Source organism: Pelophylax lessonae (genome assembly GCF_965119305.1).
Source record: "Pelophylax lessonae genome assembly, chromosome: 3".
NCBI classification, from domain to species: Eukaryota; Metazoa; Chordata; class Amphibia; order Anura; family Ranidae; genus Pelophylax; species Pelophylax lessonae.
This window is the reverse complement of record NC_138770.1, coordinates 234474059-234496804: the sequence shown is the minus strand read 5'-3', so window position 1 is coordinate 234496804 and position 22746 is coordinate 234474059.

Here is a 22746-nt window from a genome sequence, read left to right as displayed (position 1 = left end):
TCTGTGTGCTTCGGCTCGACTGTCAAAGGGGAAAGAAGGTATACCTCTTTTTACGGAGGACAGACAGAAGGACCTGTTCGCCCAAAGCACGTTTAACCAAAGGGACAAGTGCAGGCGTTAGGATATGCTTGGGTTCCCAAGCTTCCTCCTGGCCGGCTTGGTATGGCAATCTTGGGACAGATCTATTTCCCAGGATTTCTCCAAATGCCAAGCCGACCTCCTCTAGACGAGGACCAACCACTTTTGCTGGATTGTCGCCATTCAAGTGACCAGAGCCTGTGAAGATGGAAGCCCTGTCAGTGGATATTTAAGGTAAGCCTATCATAATGTGCTAGTATGATTTTTGTCGCTTCTCTCCCTCAGTGTTCCATTATAGGGGGTGATGATGATGATGATGCTGATGGTTTATATTGATGATGATGCTGATGGTTAATATTGATGATGATATAGTGATATAGATTAATGATTATTGATATTGATAATGATGATTGATATTGATGATGATGATTGATATTGATGATGATGAATGATATTGATGATGATGATGATTGACATTGATGATGTTGATAATGATGATGATTGATGATGAGTGATATTGATAATGATAATGATGATGATGATAATTGTTATTAATGATGTTTATGATGATGATAATGATGATGATTGATATTGATGATAATGATAATCGATATTGATGATGATGATTGATATTGATGATGAAGATTAAGATGATGATTGATATTGATGATGATGACTGATATTGATGATGATTAATTATGATGATTGATGATGATTGATATTAATAACGATGAATGATTTTTATAATGATGTTTGATATTGTTATTGTTGATGATGATGATTATTGATGATGATGATGATGATTATTGATGATGATGATGAATGATATTGATGATGATGATGAATGATATTGATGATGATGATGAATGATATTGATGATGATGATGATGATGAATGATGATTATTGATATTGATAATGAGGTTGTAAGGGTTATACTTAGGCGTATGTTGGACTGGATATAGGGGAGGTGGAGGCCAGAAAACCAGGTGACGATGGAAGCCCTGTCAGTGGATGTTTAAAGGTAAGCCTAGCCTAATGTGCTAATATAAGTTTTGCTGCTTCTTTCCCTCAGTGTTCCATTATAGGATGTTGATCAGAAAGGTTGCTGCGGATATATGAGGGAACTCCCTGAGTATGGGTGGTTGGAATACCCTGCCATCTTGTAACCTGCAGTACTCTGTGCAATGGGTTAAAAAGAACCTGTTTAGACAGTCCTACAACTTACTTTTAAAGAGAAGGCTAGTTTTAGTTTTCTATGGGATTAGTAGAGAGGCCTGTTTATTATGAAATTCATAGTAAATGCCTATCAGAATGCTTCCCTGCTGTCCTTACTGAGTTCTTTCCTGCTGTCCCGTCTGTGTGCTTCGGCTCGACTGTCAAAGGGGAAAGAAGGTATACCTCTTTTTACGGAGGACAGACAGAAGGACCTGTTCGCCCAAAGCACGTTTAACCAAAGGGACAAGTGCAGGCGTTAGGATATGCTTGGGTTCCCAAGCTTCCTCCTGGCCGGCTTGGTATGGCAATCTTGGGACAGATCTATTTCCCAGGATTTCTCCAAATGCCAAGCCGACCTCCTCTAGACGAGGACCAACCACTTTTGCTGGATTGTCGCCATTCAAGTGACCAGAGCCTGTGAAGATGGAAGCCCTGTCAGTGGATATTTAAGGTAAGCCTATCATAATGTGCTAGTATGATTTTTGTCGCTTCTCTCCCTCAGTGTTCCATTATAGGGGGTGATGATGATGCTGATGGTTTATATTGATGATGATGCTGATGGTTAATATTGATGATGATATAGTGATATAGATTAATGATTATTGATATTGATAATGATGATTGATATTGATGATGATGATTGATATTGATGATGATGAATGATATTGATGATGATGATGATTGACATTGATGATGTTGATAATGATGATGATTGATGATGAGTGATATTGATAATGATAATGATGATGATGATAATTGTTATTAATGATGTTTATGATGATGATAATGATGATGATTGATATTGATGATAATGATAATCGATATTGATGATGATGATTGATATTGATGATGAAGATTAAGATGATGATTGATATTGATGATGATGACTGATATTGATGATGATTAATTATGATGATTGATGATGATTGATATTAATAACGATGAATGATTTTTATAATGATGTTTGATATTGTTATTGTTGATGATGATGATTATTGATGATGATGATGATTATTGATGATGATGATGAATGATATTGATGATGATGATGAATGATATTGATGATGATGATGAATGATATTGATGATGATGATGATGAATGATGATTATTGATATTGATAATGAGGTTGTAAGGGTTATACTTAGGCGTATGTTGGACTGGATATAGGGGAGGTGGAGGCCAGAAAACCAGGTGACGATGGAAGCCCTGTCAGTGGATGTTTAAAGGTAAGCCTAGCCTAATGTGCTAATATAAGTTTTGCTGCTTCTTTCCCTCAGTGTTCCATTATAGGATGTTGATCAGAAAGGTTGCTGCGGATATATGAGGGAACTCCCTGAGTATGGGTGGTTGGAATACCCTGCCATCTTGTAACCTGCAGTACTCTGTGCAATGGGTTAAAAAGAACCTGTTTAGACAGTCCTACAACTTACTTTTAAAGAGAAGGCTAGTTTTAGTTTTCTATGGGATTAGTAGAGAGGCCTGTTTATTATGAAATTCATAGTAAATGCCTATCAGAATGCTTCCCTGCTGTCCTTACTGAGTTCTTTCCTGCTGTCCCGTCTGTGTGCTTCGGCTCGACTGTCAAAGGGGAAAGAAGGTATACCTCTTTTTACGGAGGACAGACAGAAGGACCTGTTCGCCCAAAGCACGTTTAACCAAAGGGACAAGTGCAGGCGTTAGGATATGCTTGGGTTCCCAAGCTTCCTCCTGGCCGGCTTGGTATGGCAATCTTGGGACAGATCTATTTCCCAGGATTTCTCCAAATGCCAAGCCGACCTCCTCTAGACAAGGACCAACCACTTTTGCTGGATTGTCGCCATTCAAGTGACCAGAGCCTGTGAAGATGGAAGCCCTGTCAGTGGATATTTAAGGTAAGCCTATCATAATGTGCTAGTATGATTTTTGTCGCTTCTCTCCCTCAGTGTTCCATTATAGGGGGTGATGATGATGCTGATGGTTTATATTGATGATGATGCTGATGGTTAATATTGATGATGATATAGTGATATAGATTAATGATTATTGATATTGATAATGATGATTGATATTGATGATGATGATTGATATTGATGATGAAGATTAAGATGATGATTGATATTGATGATGATGACTGATATTGATGATGATTAATTATGATGATTGATGATGATTGATATTAATAACGATGAATGATTTTTATAATGATGTTTGATATTGTTATTGTTGATGATGATGATTATTGATGATGATGATGATGATTATTGATGATGATGATGAATGATATTGATGATGATGATGAATATTGATGATGATGATGAATGATATTAATGATGATGATGAATGATATTGATGATGATGATGATGATGATGATGATGAATGATGATTATTGATATTGATAATGAGGTTGTAAGGGTTATACTTAGGCGTATGTTGGACTGGATATAGGGGAGGTGGAGGCCAGAAAACCAGGTGACGATGGAAGCCCTGTCAGTGGATGTTTAAAGGTAAGCCTAGCCTAATGTGCTAATATAAGTTTTGCTGCTTCTTTCCCTCAGTGTTCCATTATAGGATGTTGATCAGAAAGGTTGCTGCGGATATATGAGGGAACTCCCTGAGTATGGGTGGTTGGGATACCCTGCCATCTTGTAACCTGCAGTACTCTGTGCAATGGGTTAAAAAGAACCTGTTTAGACAGTCCTACAACTTACTTTTAAAGAGAAGGCTAGTTTTAGTTTTCTATGGGATTAGTAGAGAGGCCTGTTTATTATGAAATTCATAGTAAATGCCTATCAGAATGCTTCCCTGCTGTCCTTACTGAGTTCTTTCCTGCTGTCCCGTCTGTGTGCTTCGGCTCGACTGTCAAAGGGGAAAGAAGGTATACCTCTTTTTACGGAGGACAGACAGAAGGACCTGTTCGCCCAAAGCATGTTTAACCAAAGGGACAAGTGCAGGCGTTAGGATATGCTTGGGTTCCCAAGCTTCCTCCTGGCCGGCTTGGTATGGCAATCTTGGGACAGATCTATTTCCCAGGATTTCTCCAAATGCCAAGCCGACCTCCTCTAGACGAGGACCAACCACTTTTGCTGGATTGTCACCATTCAAGTGACCTGAGCCTGTGAAGATGGAAGCCCTGTCAGTGGATATTTAAGGTAAGCCTATCATAATGTGCTAGTATGCTTTTTGCCGCTTCTCTCCCTCAGTGTTCCATTATAGGGGGTGATGATGATGCTGATGGTTAATATTGATGATGATGATGCTGATGGTTAATATTGATGATGATGCTGATAATATTGATGATGATGCTGATGGTTAATATTGATGATTATATAGTGATATTGATTAATGATTATTGATATTGATAATGATGATTGATATTGATGATGATGATTGATATTGATGATGATGAATGATATTGATGATGATGATGATTGACATTGAAGATGTTGATAATGATGATGATTGATGTTGAGTGATATTGATGATGATAATTAATAATGACGATGTTGATAATTGATTTTTTAATGATGATGATGATTGATATTGAAGAATATTAATGATGATGATGATAATTGTTATTAATGATGCTTATGATGATGATAATGATGATGTTTGATATTGATGATAATGATAATTGATATTGATGATGATGATTGATATTGATGATAACGATTTAGATGATGATTGATATTGATGATTATAAATGATATTGATGATGATTAATTATGATGATTGATATTAATAATGATGAATGATTTTTATAATGATGTTTGATATTTTTATTGTTGATGATGATGATTGATGATGATGATGATATTGATGATGATGATGATGATGAATGATATTGATGATGATGAATGATATTGATGATGATGATGATGATGATGAATGATATTGATGATGATATTGATGAATGATGATGATATTGATGATGATGATGAATGATATTGATGATGATGATGATGATGATGATGATGATGATGATGATGATGATGATGATGATGATGATTAATGATTATTGATATTGATAATGAGGTTGTAAGGGTTATACTTAGGCGTATGTTGGACTGGATATAGGGGAGGTGGAGGCCAGAAAACCAGGTGATGATGGAAGCCCTGTCAGTGGATGTTTAAAGGTAAGCCTAGCCTAATGTGCTAGTATGAGTTTTGCTGCTTCTCTCCCTCAGTGTTCCATTATAGGATGTTGATCAGAAAGGTTGCTGCGGATATATGAGGGAACTCCCTGAGTATGGGTGGTTGGAATACGCTGCCATCTTGTAACCTGCAGTACTCTGTGCAATGGGTTAAAAAGAACCTGTTTAGACAGTCCTACAACTTACTTTTAAAGAGAAGGCTAGTTTTAGTTTTCTATGGGATTAGTAGAGAGGCCTGTTTATTATGACATTCATAGTAAATGCCTATCAGAATGCTTCCCTGCTGTCCTTACTGAGTTCTTTCCTGCTGTCCCGTCTGTGTGCTTCGGCTCGACTGTCAAAGGGGAAAGAAGGTATACCTCTTTTTACGGAGGACAGACAGAAGGACCTGTTCGCCCAAAGCACGTTTAACCAAAGGGACAAGTGCAGGCGTTAGGATATGCTTGGGTTCCCAAGCTTCCTCCTGGCCGGCTTGGTATGGCAATCTTGGGACAGATCTATTTCCCAGGATTTCTCCAAATGCCAAGCCGACCTCCTCTAGACGAGGACCAACCACTTTTGCTGGATTGTCGCCATTCAAGTGACCAGAGCCTGTGAAGATGGAAGCCCTGTCAGTGGATATTTAAGGTAAGCCTATCATAATGTGCTAGTATGATTTTTGTCGCTTCTCTCCCTCAGTGTTCCATTATAGGGGGTGATGATGATGCTGATGGTTAATATTGATGATGATGCTGATGGTTAATATTGATGATGATATAGTGATATAGATTAATGATTATTGATATTGATAATGATGATTGATATTGATGATGATGATTGATATTGATGATGATGAATGATATTGATGATGATGATGATGATTGACATTGATGATGTTGATAATGATGATGATTGATGATGAGTGATATTGATAATGATAATGATGATGATGATAATTGTTATTAATGATGTTTATGATGATGATAATGATGATGATTGATATTGATGATAATGATAATCGATATTGATGATGATGATTGATATTGATGATGAAGATTAAGATGATGATTGATATTGATGATGATGACTGATATTGATGATGATTAATTATGATGATTGATGATGATTGATATTAATAACGATGAATGATTTTTATAATGATGTTTGATATTGTTATTGTTGATGATGATGATTATTGATGATGATGATGATGATTATTGATGATGATGATGAATGATATTGATGATGATAATGAATGATATTGATGATGATGATGAATGATGATTATTGATATTGATAATGAGGTTGTAAGGGTTATACTTAGGCGTATGTTGGACTGGATATAGGGGAGGTGGAGGCCAGAAAACCAGGTGACGATGGAAGCCCTGTCAGTGGATGTTTAAAGGTAAGCCTAGCCTAATGTGCTAATATAAGTTTTGCTGCTTCTTTCCCTCAGTGTTCCATTATAGGATGTTGATCAGAAAGGTTGCTGCGGATATATGAGGGAACTCCCTGAGTATGGGTGGTTGGAATACCCTGCCATCTTGTAACCTGCAGTACTCTGTGCAATGGGTTAAAAAGAACCTGTTTAGACAGTCCTACAACTTACTTTTAAAGAGAAGGCTAGTTTTAGTTTTCTATGGGATTAGTAGAGAGGCCTGTTTATTATGAAATTCATAGTAAATGCCTATCAGAATGCTTCCCTGCTGTCCTTACTGAGTTCTTTCCTGCTGTCCCGTCTGTGTGCTTCGGCTCGACTGTCAAAGGGGAAAGAAGGTATACCTCTTTTTACGGAGGACAGACAGAATGACCTGTTCGCCCAAAGCACGTTTAACCAAAGGGACAAGTGCAGGCGTTAGGATATGCTTGGGTTCCCAAGCTTCCTCCTGGCCGGCTTGGTATGGCAATCTTGGGACAGATCTATTTCCCAGGATTTCTCCAAATGCCAAGCCGACCTCCTCTAGACGAGGACCAACCACTTTTGCTGGATTGTCGCCATTCAAGTGACCAGAGCCTGTGAAGATGGAAGCCCTGTCAGTGGATATTTAAGGTAAGCCTATCATAATGTGCTAGTATGATTTTTGTCGCTTCTCTCCCTCAGTGTTCCATTATAGGGGGTGATGATGATGCTGATGGTTTATATTGATGATGATGCTGATGGTTAATATTGATGATGATATAGTGATATAGATTAATGATTATTGATATTGATAATGATGATTGATATTGATGATGATGATTGATATTGATGATGATGAATGATATTGATGATGATGATGATTGACATTGATGATGTTGATAATGATGATGATTGATGATGAGTGATATTGATAATGATAATGATGATGATGATAATTGTTATTAATGATGTTTATGATGATGATAATGATGATGATTGATATTGATGATAATGATAATCGATATTGATGATGATGATTGATATTGATGATGAAGATTAAGATGATGATTGATATTGATGATGATGACTGATATTGATGATGATTAATTATGATGATTGATGATGATTGATATTAATAACGATGAATGATTTTTATAATGATGTTTGATATTGTTATTGTTGATGTTGATGATTATTGATGATGATGATGATGATGATTATTGCTGATGATGATGAATGATATTGATGATGATGATGAATGATATTGATGATGATGATGAATGATATTGATGATGATGATGATGAATGATGATTATTGATATTGATAATGAGGTTGTAAGGGTTATACTTAGGCGTATGTTGGACTGGATATAGGGGAGGTGGAGGCCAGAAAACCAGGTGACGATGGAAGACCTGTCAGTGGATGTTTAAAGGTAAGCCTAGCCTAATGTGCTAATATAAGTTTTGCTGCTTCTTTCCCTCAGTGTTCCATTATAGGATGTTGATCAGAAAGGTTGCTGCGGATATATGAGGGAACTCCCTGAGTATGGGTGGTTGGAATACCCTGCCATCTTGTAACCTGCAGTACTCTGTGCAATGGGTTAAAAAGAACCTGTTTAGACAGTCCTACAACTTACTTTTAAAGAGAAGGCTAGTTTTAGTTTTCTATGGGATTAGTAGAGAGGCCTGTTTATTATGAAATTCATAGTAAATGCCTATCAGAATGCTTCCCTGCTGTCCTTACTGAGTTCTTTCCTGCTGTCCCGTCTGTGTGCTTCGGCTCGACTGTCAAAGGGGAAAGAAGGTATACCTTTTTTTTACGGAGGACAGACAGAAGGACCTGTTCGCCCAAAGCACGTTTAACCAAAGGGACAAGTGCAGGCGTTAGGATATGCTTGGGTTCCCAAGCTTCCTCCTGGCCGGCTTGGTATGGCAATCTTGGGACAGATCTATTTCCCAGGATTTCTCCAAATGCCAAACCGACCACCTCTAGACGAGGACCAACCACTTTTGCTGGATTGTCGCCATTCAAGTGACCAGAGCCTGTGAAGATGGAAGCCCTGTCAGTGGATATTTAAGGTAAGCCTATCATAATGTGCTAGTATGATTTTTGTCGCTTCTCTCCCTCAGTGTTCCATTATAGGGGGTGATGATGATGCTGATGGTTAATATTGATGATGATGCTGATGGTTAATATTGATGATGATATAGTGATATAGATTAATGATTATTGATATTGATAATGATGATTGATATTGATGATGATGATTGATATTGATGATGATGAATGATATTGATCATGATGATGATTGACATTGATGATGTTGATAATGATGATGATTGATGATGAGTGATATTGATAATGATAATGATGATGATGATAATTGTTATTAATGATGTTTATGATGATGATAATGATGATGATTGATATTGATGATAATGATAATCGATATTGATGATGATGATTGATATTGATGATGAAGATTAAGATGATGATTGATATTGATGATGATGACTGATATTGATGATGATTAATTATGATGATTGATGATGATTGATATTAATAACGATGAATGATTTTTATAATGATGTTTGATATTGTTATTGTTGATGATGATGATTATTGATGATGATGATGAATGATATTTATGATGATGATGAATGATATTGATGATGATGATGAATGATATTGATGATGATGATGATGATGATGATGATGAATGATGATTATTGATATTGATAATGAGGTTGTAAGGGTTATACTTAGGCGTATGTTGGACTGGATATAGGGGAGGTGGAGGCCAGAAAACCAGGTGACGATGGAAGCCCTGTCAGTGGATGTTTAAAGGTAAGCCTAGCCTAATGTGCTAATATAAGTTTTGCTGCTTCTTTCCCTCAGTGTTCCATTATAGGATGTTGATCAGAAAGGTTGCTGCGGATATATGAGGGAACTCCCTGAGTATGGGTGGTTGGAATACCCTGCCATCTTGTAACCTGCAGTACTCTGTGCAATGGGTTAAAAAGAACCTGTTTAGACAGTCCTACAACTTACTTTTAAAGAGAAGGCTAGTTTTAGTTTTCTATGGGATTAGTAGAGAGGCCTGTTTATTATGAAATTCATAGTAAATGCCTATCAGAATGCTTCCCTGCTGTCCTTACTGAGTTCTTTCCTGCTGTCCCGTCTGTGTGCTTCGGCTCGACTGTCAAAGGGGAAAGAAGGTATACCTCTTTTTACGGAGGACAGACAGAAGGACCTGTTCGCCCAAAGCACGTTTAACCAAAGGGACAAGTGCAGGCGTTAGGATATGCTTGGGTTCCCAAGCTTCCTCCTGGCCGGCTTGGTATGGCAATCTTGGGACAGATCTATTTCCCAGGATTTCTCCAAATGCCAAGCCGACCTCCTCTAGACGAGGACCAACCACTTTTGCTGGATTGTCGCCATTCAAGTGACCAGAGCCTGTGAAGATGGAAGCCCTGTCAGTGGATATTTAAGGTAAGCCTATCATAATGTGCTAGTATGATTTTTGTCGCTTCTCTCCCTCAGTGTTCCATTTATAGGGGGTGATGATGATGCTGATGGTTAATATTGATGATGATGCTGATGGTTAATATTGATGATGATATAGTGATATAGATTAATGATTATTGATATTGATAATGATGATTGATATTGATGATGATGATTGATATTGATGATGATGAATGATATTGATGATGATGATGATTGACATTGATGATGTTGATAATGATGATGATTGATGATGAGTGATATTGATAATGATAATGATGATGATGATAATTGTTATTAATGATGTTTATGATGATGATAATGATGATGATTGATATTGATGATAATGATAATCGATATTGATGATGATGATTGATATTGATGATGAAGATTAAGATGATGATTGATATTGATGATGATGACTGATATTGATGATGATTAATTATGATGATTGATGATGATTGATATTAATAACGATGAATGATTTTTATAATGATGTTTGATATTGTTATTGTTGATGATGATGATTATTGATGATGATGATGATGATTATTGATGATGATGATGAATGATATTGATGATGATGATGAATGATATTGATGATGATGATGAATGATATTGATGATGATGATGATGATGAATGATGATTATTGATATTGATAATGAGGTTGTAAGGGTTATACTTAGGTGTATGTTGGACTGGATATAGGGGAGGTGGAGGCCAGAAAACCAGGTGACGATGGAAGCCCTGTCAGTGGATGTTTAAAGGTAAGCCTAGCCTAATGTGCTAATATAAGTTTTGCTGCTTCTTTCCCTCAGTGTTCCATTATAGGATGTTGATCAGAAAGGTTGCTGCGGATATATGAGGGAACTCCCTGAGTATGGGTGGTTGGAATACCCTGCCATCTTGTAACCTGCAGTACTCTGTGCAATGGGTTAAAAAGAACCTGTTTAGACAGTCCTACAACTTACTTTTAAAGAGAAGGCTAGTTTTAGTTTTCTATGGGATTAGTAGAGAGGCCTGTTTATTATGAAATTCATAGTAAATGCCTATCAGAATGCTTCCCTGCTGTCCTTACTGAGTTCTTTCCTGCTGTCCCGTCTGTGTGCTTCGGCTCGACTGTCAAAGGGGAAAGAAGGTATACCTCTTTTTACGGAGGACAGACAGAAGGACCTGTTCGCCCAAAGCACGTTTAACCAAAGGGACAAGTGCAGGCGTTAGGATATGCTTGGGTTCCCAAGCTTCCTCCTGGCCGGCTTGGTATGGCAATCTTGGGACATATCTATTTCCCAGAATTTCTCCAAATGCCAAGCCGACCTCCTCTAGACGAGGACCAACCACTTTTGCTGGATTGTCGCCATTCAAGTGACCAGAGCCTGTGAAGATGGAAGCCCTGTCAGTGGATATTTAAGGTAAGCCTATCATAATGTGCTAGTATGATTTTTGTCGCTTCTCTCCCTCAGTGTTCCATTATAGGGGGTGATGATGATGCTGATGGTTTATATTGATGATGATGCTGATGGTTAATATTGATGATGATATAGTGATATAGATTAATGATTATTGATATTGATAATGATGATTGATATTGATGATGATGATTGATATTGATGATGATGAATGATATTGATGATGATGATGATTGACATTGATGATGTTGATAATGATGATGATTGATGATGAGTGATATTGATAATGATAATGATGATGATGATAATTGTTATTAATGATGTTTATGATGATGATAATGATGATGATTGATATTGATGATAATGATAATCGATATTGATGATGATGATTGATATTGATGATGAAGATTAAGATGATGATTGATATTGATGATGATGACTGATATTGATGATGATTAATTATGATGATTGATGATGATTGATATTAATAACGATGAATGATTTTTATAATGATGTTTGATATTGTTATTGTTGATGATGATGATTATTGATGATGATGATGATGATTATTGATGATGATGATGAATGATATTGATGATGATGATGAATGATATTGATGATGATGATGATGATGAATGATGATTATTGATATTGATAATGAGGTTGTAAGGGTTATACTTAGGTGTATGTTGGACTGGATATAGGGGAGGTGGAGGCCAGAAAACCAGGTGACGATGGAAGCCCTGTCAGTGGATGTTTAAAGGTAAGCCTAGCCTAATGTGCTAATATAAGTTTTGCTGCTTCTTTCCCTCAGTGTTCCATTATAGGATGTTGATCAGAAAGGTTGCTGCGGATATATGAGGGAACTCCCTGAGTATGGGTGGTTGGAATACCCTGCCATCTTGTAACCTGCAGTACTCTGTGCAATGGGTTAAAAAGAACCTGTTTAGACAGTCCTACAACTTACTTTTAAAGAGAAGGCTAGTTTTAGTTTTCTATGGGATTAGTAGAGAGGCCTGTTTATTATGAAATTCATAGTAAATGCCTATCAGAATGCTTCCCTGCTGTCCTTACTGAGTTCTTTCCTGCTGTCCCGTCTGTGTGCTTCGGCTCGACTGTCAAAGGGGAAAGAAGGTATACCTCTTTTTACGGAGGACAGACAGAAGGACCTGTTCGCCCAAAGCACGTTTAACCAAAGGGACAAGTGCAGGCGTTAGGATATGCTTGGGTTCCCAAGCTTCCTCCTGGCCGGCTTGGTATGGCAATCTTGGGACATATCTATTTCCCAGAATTTCTCCAAATGCCAAGCCGACCTCCTCTAGACGAGGACCAACCACTTTTGCTGGATTGTCGCCATTCAAGTGACCAGAGCCTGTGAAGATGGAAGCCCTGTCAGTGGATATTTAAGGTAAGCCTATCATAATGTGCTAGTATGATTTTTGTCGCTTCTCTCCCTCAGTGTTCCATTATAGGGGGTGATGATGATGCTGATGGTTTATATTGATGATGATGCTGATGGTTAATATTGATGATGATATAGATTAATGATTATTGATATTGATAATGATGATTGATATTGATGATGATGATTGATATTGATGATGATGAATGATATTGATGATGATGATGATTGACATTGATGATGTTGATAATGATGATGATTGATGATGAGTGATATTGATAATGATAATGATGATGATGATAATTGTTATTAATGATGTTTATGATGATGATAATGATGATGATTGATATTGATGATAATGATAATCGATATTGATGATGATGATTGATATTGATGATGATGATTGATATTGATTGATATTGATGATGATGACTGATATTGATGATGATTAATTATGATGATTGATGATGATTGATATTAATAACGATGAATGATTTTTATAATGATGTTTGATATTGTTATTGTTGATGATGATGATTATTGATGATGATGATGATGATTATTGATGATGATGATGAATGATATTGATGATGATGATGAATGATATTGATGATGATGATGAATGATTTTGATGATGATGATGATGATGATGAATGATGATTATTGATATTGATAATGAGGTTGTAAGGGTTATACTTAGGCGTATGTTGGACTGGATATAGGGGAGGTGGAGGCCAGAAAACCAGGTGACGATGGAAGACCTGTCAGTGGATGTTTAAAGGTAAGCCTAGCCTAATGTGCTAATATAAGTTTTGCTGCTTCTTTCCCTCAGTGTTCCATTATAGGATGTTGATCAGAAAGGTTGCTGCGGATATATGAGGGAACTCCCTGAGTATGGGTGGTTGGAATACCCTGCCATCTTGTAACCTGCAGTACTCTGTGCAATGGGTTAAAAAGAACCTGTTTAGACAGTCCTACAACTTACTTTTAAAGAGAAGGCTAGTTTTAGTTTTCTATGGGATTAGTAGAGAGGCCTGTTTATTATGAAATTCATAGTAAATGCCTATCAGAATGCTTCCCTGCTGTCCTTACTGAGTTCTTTCCTGCTGTCCCGTCTGTGTGCTTCGGCTCGACTGTCAAAGGGGAAAGAAGGTATACCTCTTTTTACGGAGGACAGACAGAAGGACCTGTTCGCCCAAAGCACGTTTAACCAAAGGGACAAGTGCAGGCGTTAGGATATGCTTGGGTTCCCAAGCTTCCTCCTGGCCAGCTTGGTATGGCAATCGTGGGACAGATCTATTTCCCAGGATTTCTCCAAATGCCAAGCCGACCTCCTCTAGACGAGGACCAACCACTTTTGCTGGATTGTCGCCATTCAAGTGACCAGAGCCTGTGAAGATGGAAGCCCTGTCAGTGGATATTTAAGGTAAGCCTATCATAATGTGCTAGTATGATTTTTGTCGCTTCTCTCCCTCAGTGTTCCATTATAGGGGGTGATGATGATGCTGATGGTTTATATTGATGATGATGCTGATGGTTAATATTGATGATGATATAGTGATATAGATTAATGATTATTGATATTGATAATGATGATTGATATTGATGATGATGATTGATATTGATGATGATGAATGATATTGATGATGATGATGATGATTGACATTGATGATGTTGATAATGATGATGATTGATGATGAGTGATATTGATAATGATAATGATGATGATGATAATTGTTATTAATGATGTTTATGATGATGATAATGATGATGATTGATATTGATGATAATGATAATCGATATTGATGATGATGATTGATATTGATGATGAAGATTAAGATGATGATTGATATTGATGATGATGACTGATATTGATGATGATTAATTATGATGATTGATGATGATTGATATTAATAACGATGAATGATTTTTATAATGATGTTTGATATTGTTATTGTTGATGATGATGATTATTGATGATGATGATTATTGATGATGATGATGAATGATATTGATGATGATGATGAATGATATTGATGATGATGATGATGATAAATGATGATTATTGATATTGATAATGAGGTTGTAAGGGTTATACTTAGGCGTATGTTGGACTGGATATAGGGGAGGTGGAGGCCAGAAAACCAGGTGACGATGGAAGCCCTGTCAGTGGATGTTTAAAGGTAAGCCTAGCCTAATGTGCTAATATAAGTTTTGCTGCTTCTTTCCCTCAGTGTTCCATTATAGGATGTTGATCAGAAAGGTTGCTGCGGATATATGAGGGAACTCCCTGAGTATGGGTGGTTGGAATACCCTGCCATCTTGTAACCTGCAGTACTCTGTGCAATGGGTTAAAAAGAACCTGTTTAGACAGTCCTACAACTTACTTTTAAAGAGAAGGCTAGTTTTAGTTTTCTATGGGATTAGTAGAGAGGCCTGTTTATTATGAAATTCATAGTAAATGCCTATCAGAATGCTTCCCTGCTGTCCTTACTGAGTTCTTTCCTGCTGTCCCGTCTGTGTGCTTCGGCTCGACTGTCAAAGGGGAAAGAAGGTATACCTCTTTTTACGGAGGACAGACAGAAGGACCTGTTCGCCCAAAGCACGTTTAACCAAAGGGACAAGTGCAGGCGTTAGGATATGCTTGGGTTCCCAAGCTTCCTCCTGGCCGGCTTGGTATGGCAATCTTGGGACAGATCTATTTCCCAGGATTTCTCCAAATGCCAAGCCGACCTCCTCTAGACGAGGACCAACCACTTTTGCTGGATTGTCGCCATTCAAGTGACCAGAGCCTGTGAAGATGGAAGCCCTGTCAGTGGATATTTAAGGTAAGCCTATCATAATGTGCTAGTATGATTTTTGTCGCTTCTCTCCCTCAGTGTTCCATTATAGGGGGTGATGATGATGCTGATGGTTTATATTGATGATGATGCTGATGGTTAATATTGATGATGATATAGTGATATAGATTAATGATTATTGATATTGATAATGATGATTGATATTGATGATGATGATTGATATTGATGATGATGAATGATATTGATGATGATGATGATTGACATTGATGATGTTGATAATGATGATGATTGATGATGAGTGATATTGATAATGATAATGATGATGATGATATTTGTTATTAATGATGTTTATGATGATGATAATGATGATGATTGATATTGATGATAATGATAATCAATATTGATGATGATGATTGATATTGATGATGAAGATTAAGATGATGATTGATATTGATGATGATGACTGATATTGATGATGATTAATTATGATGATTGATGATGATTGATATTAATAACGATGAATGATTTTTATAATGATGTTTGATATTGTTATTGTTGATGATGATGATTATTGATGATGATGATGATGATGAATATTCATGATGATGATGAATGATATTGATGATGATGATGAATATTGATGATGATGATGAATGATATTGATGATGATGATGATGATGATGAATGATGATTATTGATATTGATAATGAGGTTGTAAGGGTTATACTTAGGCGTATGTTGGACTGGATATAGGGGAGGTGGAGGCCAGAAAACCAGGTGACGATGGAAGCCCTGTCAGTGGATGTTTAAAGGTAAGCCTAGCCTAATGTGCTAATATAAGTTTTGCTGCTTCTTTCCCTCAGTGTTCCATTATAGGATGTTGATCAGAAAGGTTGCTGCGGATATATGAGGGAACTCCCTGAGTATGGGTGGTTGGAATACCCTGCCATCTTGTAACCTGCAGTACTCTGTGCAATGGGTTAAAAAGAACCTGTTTAGACAGTCCTACAACTTACTTTTAAAGAGAAGGCTAGTTTTAGTTTTCTATGGGATTAGTAGATAGGCCTGTTTATTATGAAATTCATAGTAAATGCCTATCAGAATGCTTCCCTGCTGTCCTTACTGAGTTCTTTCCTGCTGTCCCGTCTGTGTGCTTCGGCTCGACTGTCAAAGGGGAAAGAAGGTATACCTCTTTTTACGGAGGACAGACAGAAGGACCTGTTCGCCCAAAGCACGTTTAACCAAAGGGACAAGTGCAGGCGTTAGGATATGCTTGGGTTCCCAAGCTTCCTCCTGGCCGGCTTGGTATGGCAATCTTGGGACAGATCTATTTCCCAGGATTTCTCCAAATGCCAAGCCGACCTCCTCTAGACGAGGACCAACCACTTTTGCTGGATTGTCGCCATTCAAGTGACCAGAGCCTGTGAAGATGGAAGCCCTGTCAGTGGATATTTAAGGTAAGCCTATCATAATGTGCTAGTATGATTTTTGTCGCTTCTCTCCCTCAGTGTTCCATTATAGGGGGTGATGATGATGCTGATGGTTTATATTGATGATGATGCTGATGGTTAATATTACATAGTTACATAGTTACATAGTAGGCGAGGTTGAATAAAGACAATAGTCCATCCAGTTCAACCTGTGTAGGTGTGTGTGACTGTAATCATCTAACATAGCCCTCAATCTCCTGATCCTTGAGATGTAAGTCTAAGAGTCTTTTGAAAGTCACCATACTACCCGCAGAAACCACCTCTTGTGGTAGACAATTCCACAATCTTGTAGCCCTAACAGTAAAGAACCCCCCACGTTGCCTGAGGTTAAAACGCTTCTCCTCTAATCGCATTGTATGTCCTCGATTCCTCATGCAATTCCTTCGAATGAACAGCTTTTCTTCTAAGCTGAGATCCCCATTAAGATATTTATAAATTGCTATCATGTCCCCTCTCAGACGTCTTTTCTCCAGGGAAAATAAATCGAGCGATTGCAGCCGCTCTTCATAGGTAAGGTCCTCCAACCCCCTAATCAGTTTAGTTGCCCTTCTCTGGACTTTCTCCAGCTCCAACACATCCCTCCTGAGGACTGGCGACCAGAACTGGACAGAATACTCCAGATGCGGTCGGACCAGAGTTTTATAAAGTGGAAGGATTATAGTCTTATCTCTGGAATACATCCCTTTCTTTATGCATGCTAATATTCTGTTGGCTTTGGAAGCTGCCGCTTGGCATTGCATGCTGTTGCCTAATCTATCATCAACTAAGACTCCCAAATCTTTCTCCATTTTTGATTCCCCCAAGGGTTCCCCTCCTAACGTGTATTGTGCTTTTATGTTTTTGGTCCCCAAGTGCAAAACCTTACACTTCTCCACATTAAACCTCATTTGCCATGTCGTTGCCCACTCCGTAATTTTGTCCAGGTCATTCTGTAGGATATCTGCTTCATGCTGTGCAGTTATCGCCCTGGCCAATTTTGTGTCATCTGCAAAAACTGATAACGAACTACTGATCCCTTCCTCAATGCTGTTTATGAATAAATTGAACAAGGTTGGTCCCAGGACTGAGCCCTGGGGCACCCCGCTTACTACCTCAGACCAGTCTGAGTATGCGCTGTTTATTACTACCCTTTGGACACGGCCTTTTAGCCAATTCCGTATCCAAGAGCAAACCCTGCTGTCGATACCTGCAGACCTTATTTTATAAATTAAGCGCTTGTGGGGAACTGTATCAAACGCCTTAGCGAAATCCAAGTACACCACATCCACTGGTCTCCCCCTATCTAGCTCACAGCTCACTTCCTCGTAGAATGCTAAGAGATTGGTTTGACAAGAACGCCCATTTGTAAACCCGTGCTGGTTACTACTGATGATGTTGTTGTCTTTAGCATACTCTACGATATAGTCCCTTATCATCCCCTCCAAAAGTTTACATATTATTGATGTCAGACTGACAGGCCTATAATTTCCCGGGATATGTCTCTGGCCCTTATTGATGATGATATAGTGATATAGATTAATGATTATTGATATTGATAATGATGATTGATATTGATGATGATGATTGATATTGATGATGATGAATGATATTGATGATGATGATGATTGACATTGATGATGTTGATAATGATGATGATTGATGATGAGTGATATTGATAATGATAATGATGATGATGATATTTGTTATTAATGATGTTTATGATGATGATAATGATGATGATTGATATTGATGATAATGATAATCAATATTGATGATGATGATTGATATTGATGATGAAGATTAAGATGATGATTGATATTGATGATGATGACTGATATTGATGATGATTAATTATGATGATTGATGATGATTGATATTAATAACGATGAATGATTTTTATAATGATGTTTGATATTGTTATTGTTGATGATGATGATTATTGATGATGATGATGATGATGAATATTCATGATGATGATGAATGATATTGATGATGATGATGAATATTGATGATGATGATGAATGATATTGATGATGATGATGATGATGATGAATGATGATTATTGATATTGATAATGAGGTTGTAAGGGTTATACTTAGGCGTATGTTGGACTGGATATAGGGGAGGTGGAGGCCAGAAAACCAGGTGACGATGGAAGCCCTGTCAGTGGATGTTTAAAGGTAAGCCTAGCCTAATGTGCTAATATAAGTTTTGCTGCTTCTTTCCCTCAGTGTTCCATTATAGGATGTTGATCAGAAAGGTTGCTGCGGATATATGAGGGAACTCCCTGAGTATGGGTGGTTGGAATACCCTGCCATCTTGTAACCTGCAGTACTCTGTGCAATGGGTTAAAAAGAACCTGTTTAGACAGTCCTACAACTTACTTTTAAAGAGAAGGCTAGTTTTAGTTTTCTATGGGATTAGTAGAGAGGCCTGTTTATTATGAAATTCATAGTAAATGCCTATCAGAATGCTTCCCTGCTGTCCTTACTGAGTTCTTTCCTGCTGTCCCGTCTGTGTGCTTCGGCTCGACTGTCAAAGGGGAAAGAAGGTATACCTCTTTTTACGGAGGACAGACAGAAGGACCTGTTCGCCCAAAGCACGTTTAACCAAAGGGACAAGTGCAGGCGTTAGGATATGCTTGGGTTCCCAAGCTTCCTCCTGGCCGGCTTGGTATGGCATTCTTGGGACAGATCTATTTCCCAGGATTTCTCCAAATGCCAAGCCGACCTCCTCTAGACGAGGACCAACCACTTTTGCTGGATTGTCGCCATTCAAGTGACCAGAGCCTGTGAAGATGGAAGCCCTGTCAGTGGATATTTAAGGTAAGCCTATCATAATGTGCTAGTATGATTTTTGTCGCTTCTCTCCCTCAGTGTTCCATTATAGGGGGTGATGATGATGCTGATGGTTAATATTGATGATGATGCTGATGGTTAATATTGATGATGATATAGTGATATAGATTAATGATTATTGATATTGATAATGATGATTGATATTGATGATGATGATTGATATTGATGATGATGAATGATATTGATGATGATGATGATTGACATTGATGATGTTGATAATGATGATGATTGATGATGAGTGATATTGATAATGATGATGATGATGATATTTGTTATTAATGATGTTTATGATGATGATAATGATGATGATTGATATTGATGATAATGATAATCGATATTGATGATGATGATTGATATTGATGATGAAGATTAAGATGATGATTGATATTGATGATGATGACTGATATTGATGATGATTAATTATGATGATTGATGATGATTGATATTAATAACGATGAATGATTTTTATAATGATGTTTGATATTGTTATTGTTGATGATGATGATTATTGATGATGATGATGATGATGATGATGATGATTCATGATGATGATGAATGATATTGATGATGATGATGAATATTGATGATGATGATGAATGATATTGATGATGATGATGATGATGATGATGATGAATGATGATTATTGATATTGATAATTAGGTTGTAAGGGTTATACTTAGGCGTATGTTGGACTGGATATAGGGGAGGTGGAGGCCAGAAAACCAGGTGACGATGGAAGCCCTGTCAGTGGATGTTTAAAGGTAAGCCTAGCCTAATGTGCTAATATAAGTTTTGCTGCTTCTTTCCCTCAGTGTTCCATTATAGGATGTTGATCAGAAAGGTTGCTGCGGATATATGAGGGAACTCCCTGAGTATGGGTGGTTGGGATACCCTGCCATCTTGTAACCTGCAGTACTCTGTGCAATGGGTTAAAAAGAACCTGTTTAGACAGTCCTACAACTTACTTTTAAAGAGAAGGCTAGTTTTAGTTTTCTATGGGATTAGTAGAGAGGCCTGTTTATTATGAAATTCATAGTAAATGCCTATCAGAATGCTTCCCTGCTGTCCTTACTGAGTTCTTTCCTGCTGTCCCGTCTGTGTGCTTCGGCTCGACTGTCAAAGGGGAAAGAAGGTATACCTCTTTTTACGGAGGACAGACAGAAGGACCTGTTCGCCCAAAGCACGTTTAACCAAAGGGACAAGTGCAGGCGTTAGGATATGCTTGGGTTCCCAAGCTTCCTCCTGGCCGGCTTGGTATGGCAATCTTGGGACAGATCTATTTCCCAGGATTTCTCCAAATGCCAAGCCGACCTCCTCTAGACGAGGACCAACCACTTTTGCTGGATTGTCGCCATTCAAGTGACCAGAGCCTGTGAAGATGGAAGCCCTGTCAGTGGATATTTAAGGTAAGCCTATCATAATGTGCTAGTATGATTTTTGTCGCTTCTCTCCCTCAGTGTTCCATTATAGGGGGTGATGATGATGCTGATGGTTAATATTGATGATGATGCTGATGGTTAATATTGATGATGATATAGTGATATAGATTAATGATTATTGATATTGATAATGATGATTGATATTGATGATGATGATTGATATTGATGATGATGAATGATATTGATGATGATGATGATTGACATTGATGATGTTGATAATGATGATGATTGATGATGAGTGATATTGATAATGATAATGATGATGATGATAATTGTTATTAATGATGTTTATGATGATGATAATGATGATGATTGATATTGATGATAATGATAATCGATATTGATGATGATGATTGATATTGATGATGAAGATTAAGATGATGATTGATATTGATGATGATGACTGATATTGATGATGATTAATTATGATGATTGATGATGATTGATATTAATAACGATGAATGATTTTTATAATGATGTTTGATATTGTTATTGTTGATGATGATGATTATTGATGATGATGATGATGATTATTGATGATGATGATGATGAATGATATTGATGATGATGATGAATGATATTGATGATGATGATGAATGATATTGATGATGATGATGATGATGATGAATGATGATTATTGATATTGATAATGAGGTTGTAAGGGTTATACTTAGGCGTATGTTGGACTGGATATAGGGGAGGTGGAGGCCAGAAAACCAGGTGACGATGGAAGCCCTGTCAGTGGATGTTTAAAGGTAAGCCTAGCCTAATGTGCTAATATAAGTTTTGCTGCTTCTTTCCCTCAGTGTTCCATTATAGGATGTTGATCAGAAAGGTTGCTGCGGATATATGAGGGAACTCCCTGAGTATGGGTGGTTGGAATACCCTGCCATCTTGTAACCTGCAGTACTCTGTGCAATGGGTTAAAAAGAACCTGTTTAGACAGTCCTACAACTTACTTTTAAAGAGAAGGCTAGTTTTAGTTTTCTATGGGATTAGTAGAGAGGCCTGTTTATTATGAAATTCATAGTAAATGCCTATCAGAATGCTTCCCT